Genomic DNA, 6430 nt, shown 5'->3' on the forward strand with positions numbered 1-6430 from the left:
CCAACAAAAATAGGCACCAGGTGATGATATGTAGCATTAGGTGCAAGGTAAGAACATCTTCACCTGCTCATAGAAAATGATAGAATTGAATGACTTGAAATCCTCAGTGCTAATACATTTTTGTTAAATTTTGAACTGCATTTTTGCTTCTTATCATTAATCTCTCTTTCATACTATCCATTTTTAAACAATAATAAGCATTAGACAAATTACATGAAGTCAAGTATCTCTCTTGAAATACATTTACAAATTACATGAACATCCTAAATTTATTATTGCTGTCTTCTCCTTCCTGTCGTCACCTTTTGCCCTATGATTTTAATCATTAGTATCTTTAAGATAACCAGGTTTTGGTGAACCAGCTAGCGACATCGATGACATCTCTTGGAATACCAAATCTACATATGCTTCTTCCTTGCCTAATTGTTCTGAAGGTTGTTATTTTGGGTCCATTGACTGAACACAATCCAAGTAGCCTCCTTGTCGCTTTAGTTGTTGTCACATACTCAGCCATTGTAACATGCACTTTTAACTACTGGGTCCTTTGACTAAGTAAGATTAACATATATCGTGTATATATCTTATCTGCAGCACATATGCAAAGCTGGAATCTTCATGTTATATCAATCCTCTTTTCATGCTAATGGCAGTGGCAGCTGTCTTTTATGCAACAAAGAATCTACTTTACTGTGTTTTAGTGACTCTTAAAAAGAATTTACTGTGAAATGGCAAAAACCAGATAACCTGTGAGTTATGCAAGGCTATGTAGACCATCAGAATTGTTCATTTAAACTTAAAGCATGCGAGTTTTATTTTTCCCATAAAGATCGCCGGGCACAACTGACCGCTCTAAGGACAGTTTAAAGTTTCAAGTCAATGGTAGTTTCAACCTCCAATTTTGATTTCAATGTTCGCTTTCTTTGCTCATGATTACAGCCTTTTTTTCCATATCGGCGGCTAGACTTCTGTTAGCATTTGTTAGATCTTTCATGTCAAACTCTGGCTCGATGTTGACTTCAAAATTTTCTTCTTCTATGCCTTTCATGTCATAGTTCTGTTCGCTACTAACATGCCAATCTAACAAAAATGATAGCAAAGCAATATAACATTCATTGTTCATGTGGCTATAAAAGCTGTTGATTATCCTTGCTCTAACTGCAACATTCCAACTAATCTAACCATGGAAGTACTTGTATGTGTCCTTGGTGCATACTGCAAGCCAGACATTGATTTCTTAATCCCATTTACCAACCATTGCTTTCCTAACCATTGGTCAATCCAGGACTACTTTTTTTCCTTCAATTGACCATGGAAGACTGAAACTTTTCACATCAAAATGTTAAAACTAACAAAGATAATTAAGAGAAACCTTACAAAACCATGCTTTGTCGCCGTTGAGAGATTTGATCAAAATTGTCATCAAAATGTACTTCTTGCACATTTCCTGTGCACTTTTTGATCCCCAACTTTCTGTCCCCTTTCACATGTAAAGCTGGTGCCCCTTTTACCATACGTGGCTGAACAAAATTCTGAGGTTGCCTTTCTTTGTCATAGCACCAAGCTGCCCATCCTTGTTTTCTCCTGAATTTATATTTTCATTATCAAAAAAAACAAAAATGATATTAGAGATAATTGGTAGACATCTTGTAACCAATAATAAGCCTTCAACTTTGCTTATGTGCCCCATTAATTATAAGAAGCTTCTGGTTCATGATTCTACTCTTTCTAGGAACAGTAAATATTCCTACATGGTTCCCACAGGCAACTTAATAATGCATGGTCATTCTTGGTTAGTTCCTGACATTGTTGGGCTGCAGAGTCTCAAAATAATATGAGAAGCATGCATGCAGATTGGCGCATGCTATAAGGACATGATAGCATGTTTCTACATTTTAGCTCTAAGCTTTATAAACAAAATTAATTGCTCTAGTATTTACTTTATATCCCTTATAGATCCAATCAGTATGTTACATACCAAAACACAGATGACCACATGTTGACTACATAAACATTATTATACGCATGCATATCTGTGCATGCTGTATGACCATTTTTTAGGTGCTTTGAGCACTTGCTGTTATGTAAAGGGGCATTCACTGCCCCTGCACCCATTTGCACTTCTTGCAACTAAGAGTTTTATTACTACGTTGGCAAGATACCTTGGCATATTAATAAAAGCGACTCCCTCAGCAAGTATCCTTGACAGCTAGAGTTTTAACTGGCGTTTTAATTACCAAATGTTTACATCTTTCGTTGTATAAAGGGCCACACTGGAATACATAGAGTATGCCAGTGACCTTAATCTTTCATTGCAACTCAGACCAAAAGTAATTGTTAATCTCATAGATCGACCAATTGATAGAACCGAGCCATGCTCTTGAGGTCAGCTTAAGACTTTTAATCTCACATTTGTATGATCATGTTTAATGGTGTTGGAACTGAGCCAGGTGGTCAATGAAATGAGTGTGGGATAAATAACTGGCGGCTTAACTACTGATCCAGATTCCTCCATAGCCATTGCTCTGCATTTGGTCTACCTCTATCAACAAAGAATGGACAGCTTTAATTCCTTCTGAGTCCTAACAGTCATCTGCTTCTGAGTTTCCTGATGGCTAGGCAATAATAACCAGTCATGCTGGCTTCTATTTTATATTTCTAACAGTAGGGATGAAGATTGCACATTAAATTATTGTTAGGTTTCTGAGGCTTTTCTTTCCATTGCTGTTAGTCACCATAGACATTTCAGTTCTGATTTTGGTGGCCTTGGTTCAGAGATTTCTTCAACATTTGTATATGGAGAGCCTTATAAACATTTATTATTACATCAAGGCTGAAACATTGGACTTCTCTACCTCAATTGGTAACAGCGCTGCTCACCTTGATGCTCGTTCAAACTACTTGAAGGAGCTCAAGGAATTTATTTGCTTGGGGTGAGTGGAAGAAGGGGAAATTGGGTTTCAGACGGACACGCAAAGAACATAAGGAAGTTAATTTGAATAAAAAATTACACAAACTCTCTTTCTCTCTCTCTCTCTCTCTCACACACACACACACACACGCCAATTCCACCTTAGCATTTACAGTATTTTCTAGAATTTATATACATGAAAACTTGCTTTAGGTCTTAGAGGAATTAATTATACCAGAAGACAAATTCTTTTGTAGCTTAGTTGGAGATGAGGGACAGGGATCCTGAAGCAACATACAGGGCAGATGTGAAGAGGAATGATGAGGCCCTACAGCGACTGCAAAGCAAAGTGCAGGCTGCTGAATACGGGCAACAGAGTTCAGAATGTACGTTGGGTGGGCCAATCACGCCCTCAGCAAGTATACTTGACAGCTAGATTTTTAACTGGCATTTTAATTACCAAATGTTTACATCTTTCATTGTATAAAGGGCCGCACTGGAATACACATAGTATGCTAGTGACCTTAATCTTTCATTGCAACTCAGACCAAAAGCAATTGTTAATCTCATAGATTGACCAATTGATAGAATTGAGCCATGCTCTTGAGGTCTGCTTAAGACTTTTAATCTCACGTTTGTATAATCATGTTTAATGGTGTTGGAGCTGAGCCAGGTGGTCAATGAAATGAGTGTGGGATAAATAACTGGCGGCTTAACTACTGATCCAGATTCCTCCATAGTCATTGCTCTGCTTTTGGTCTGCCTCTATCAACAAAGAATGGATAGAGTCCTAACAGTCATTTGCTTTTGAGTTTCCTGATGGCTAGGCAATAAAAACTAGTCATGCTGGCTTCTATTTTATATTTCTAACAGTAAGAATGAAGATTCCTCATTAAATTATTCTTAGGCTTCTGAAGCTCTTCTTTCCATTGCTGTTAGTTGTCATAGACATTTCAGTTCTGATTTTGTTGGCCTTGGTTCAGAGCTTTCTTCACCTTTTGTATTGAGAACCTTGTAAAGGCTGAAACATATGACTTCTCTGCCTCAATTGGTAAAAGTGCTGCTCACCTTGATGCTGGTTCAAACTACTTAAAGGAGCTCAAGGAATTTATTTGTTTGGGGTGAGTGGGAGAAGAGGAAATTGGGTTTCAGATTGACGGACAAAGAACATAAGGAAGTTAATTTGAAGAAAAAATTAATCTCTCTCTCTCAGACACACACACACACACACATTCCAACTCTACCTTAGCATTTACAGTGTTTTCTAGAATTTATGTATATGAAAACTTACTTTAGGTCTTAGAGGAATTAATTATATTGGAAGACAAATTCTTTTGCAGGTTAGCTGGAGATGAGGGACAGCGATCCTGAAGTAACATACAGGGCAGATGTGAGGAGGAATGATGAGGCCCTACAGCAAAGACAAAGAAAACTGCAGGCTACTGAATATTCGAGGTTGCTTCGGCAGGAATACGAGCAGCAGAGTTTAAAAATATATGTTGGGTGGGCCATGCTCGCAGAGCATTCAACAGCAGCAATCTGCATTCCGACTAGGATCATGGCCTGAAGAGCAGCAGCACTTACAATACGTGGTGCGTGGACCAGAGTTGCAACCTGATGAGCAGCAGTACCTAGAAACTTTTCTTCTGATCCAACCTAATGGCCTGAGGAGCAGCAGCACTTACAATACGCGGTGCCTGGATCAGAGTTGCAACCTGGTGAGCAGCAGTACCCAGCAAACTTCTCTTCTGATCCAACCTCATGGCCTGAAGAGTAGCAACACTTACAATACATGGTGCCTGGACCAGACTTGCAACCTGGTGAGCAGCAGTACCTAGCATACTTCCCTCCTGATCCAACCTAATAGTCTGGGGAGCAGCAGCACTTACAATACGTGGTGCTTGGACCAGAGTTGCAAGTTGATGAGCAGCAGTATCCAGCAAACTTTTCTTCTGATCCAACCTCATAGCCTAGGAAGTAGCACCACTTACAATACGTGGTGCCTGGACTAGAGTTGCAACCTGATGAGCAACAGTACCCAGCAAACTTTCCTTCTGATCAAATCTCATGGCCTGGGGAGCAGTAGCATTTGCAATACGTTGTGAATGGACCAGACTTGCAACCTGGTGAGCAGCAGTACTCAGCATACTTTCCTTCTAATCCAACCTCATGGCTTGGTGAACAGCCAATCTTGCTAGGCCATGAGGTTGGATCAGAAAAAAAGTTTGCTGGATACTGCTGCTCATCAGGTTGCAATTCTGGTCCAAGCACCACGTATTATAAGTGCTGTTGCTCCCTAGGCCATGAGGTTAGATCAGAAAAAAAGTTTAATGGGTACTGCTGCTCACCAGATTGCAACTTTAATCCAGGCACCACGTATTGTAAGTGCTGCTACTCCCTAGGTCATGAGGTTGGATCAGAATAGATGTTTGATGGATATTGCTGCTCACCAGGTTGCAATTCTGGTCCAAGCACCACGTATTGTAAGTGCTGCTGCTCCCCAGGCCATGAGGTTGGATCAGAATGAAAGTTTGTTGGATACTGCTGCTCACCAGGTTGCAAGTCTGGTCCCGGCACCACATATTGTAAGTGCTGTTGGTCCCCAGACCATGAGGTTGGATTAGAAGGAAAGTTTGCTGGGTACTGCTACTCACCAGGTTGCAACTCTGGTCGAGGCACCACGTATTATAAGTGCTGCTGCTCCTCAGGCCATGAGGTTAGATCAAAAAAAAAGTTTGTTGGGTACTGCTGCTCACTATGTTGCAACTTTGGTCCAAATACCACGTATTGTAAGTGCTGCTGCTCCCCAGGCTGTGATTCTGGTCGGAATGCAGTTTGCTGCTGCTGATTGCTCTGCAAGCATGGCCCACCGAACGTACATTCTGAACTCTGCTACCCGTATTCCTGGCGAAGCAACCTCGAATATTCAGTAGCCTGCAGTTTCTTTTGCATTCGCTGTAGGGCCTCATCATTCCTCCTCACATCTGTCCTGTATGTTGCTTCACGATCTCTGTCCCTCATCTCCAGCCAACCTGCAAAAGAATTTGTCTTCCAATATAATTAATTCCTCTAAGACCTAAAACAAGTTTTCATGTACATAAATTCTAAAAAACACTGTAAATGCTAAGGTGGAGTTGGAATGCGTGAGAGAGAGAGAGAGAGAGTAATTTTTTCCTTCAAATTAACTTCCTTATGTTCTCTGTCTATCCATCTGAAACCCAATTTCCCCTTCTTGTACTCACCCCAAGCAAATAAATTTCTTGAGCTCCTTCAAGTAGTTTGAACCAGCATCAAGGTGAGCAGCGTTTTTACCAATTGAGGCAGAGAAGTCCAATGTTTCAGCTTTTACAAGGTTCTCAATATACAAAAGATGAAGAAAGCTCTGAACCAAGGCCAACAAAAACAGAACTGGAATGTCTATGGCAACTAACAGCAATGGAAAGAAGAGCTTCCAAAGTCTAAGAATAATTTAATGAGCAATCTTCATCCCTACTGTCAGAAATATAAAATAGAAGCCAGCAC

The 6430-nt window shown here is 40.2% G+C and overlaps 1 long non-coding RNA gene across 1 annotated transcript; it reads right to left on the reverse strand.

Annotated features, from left to right (window-relative positions):
* Positions 1–1090: 1090 nt before the first annotated feature.
* On the reverse strand, positions 1091–6040 carry LOC120105909. The gene is made up of 2 exons (XR_005508153.1): positions 5257–6040; positions 1091–1581 (listed from the first exon to the last, which is right to left on the reverse strand). It is a non-coding gene; the product is annotated as an uncharacterized LOC120105909 (long non-coding RNA).
* Between the last annotated feature and the right edge of the window lie 390 nt (positions 6041–6430).

The sequence above is a fragment of the Phoenix dactylifera genome, chromosome 2 (genome assembly GCF_009389715.1).
Source record: "Phoenix dactylifera cultivar Barhee BC4 chromosome 2, palm_55x_up_171113_PBpolish2nd_filt_p, whole genome shotgun sequence".
Lineage (NCBI taxonomy): Eukaryota > Viridiplantae > Streptophyta > Magnoliopsida > Arecales > Arecaceae > Phoenix > Phoenix dactylifera.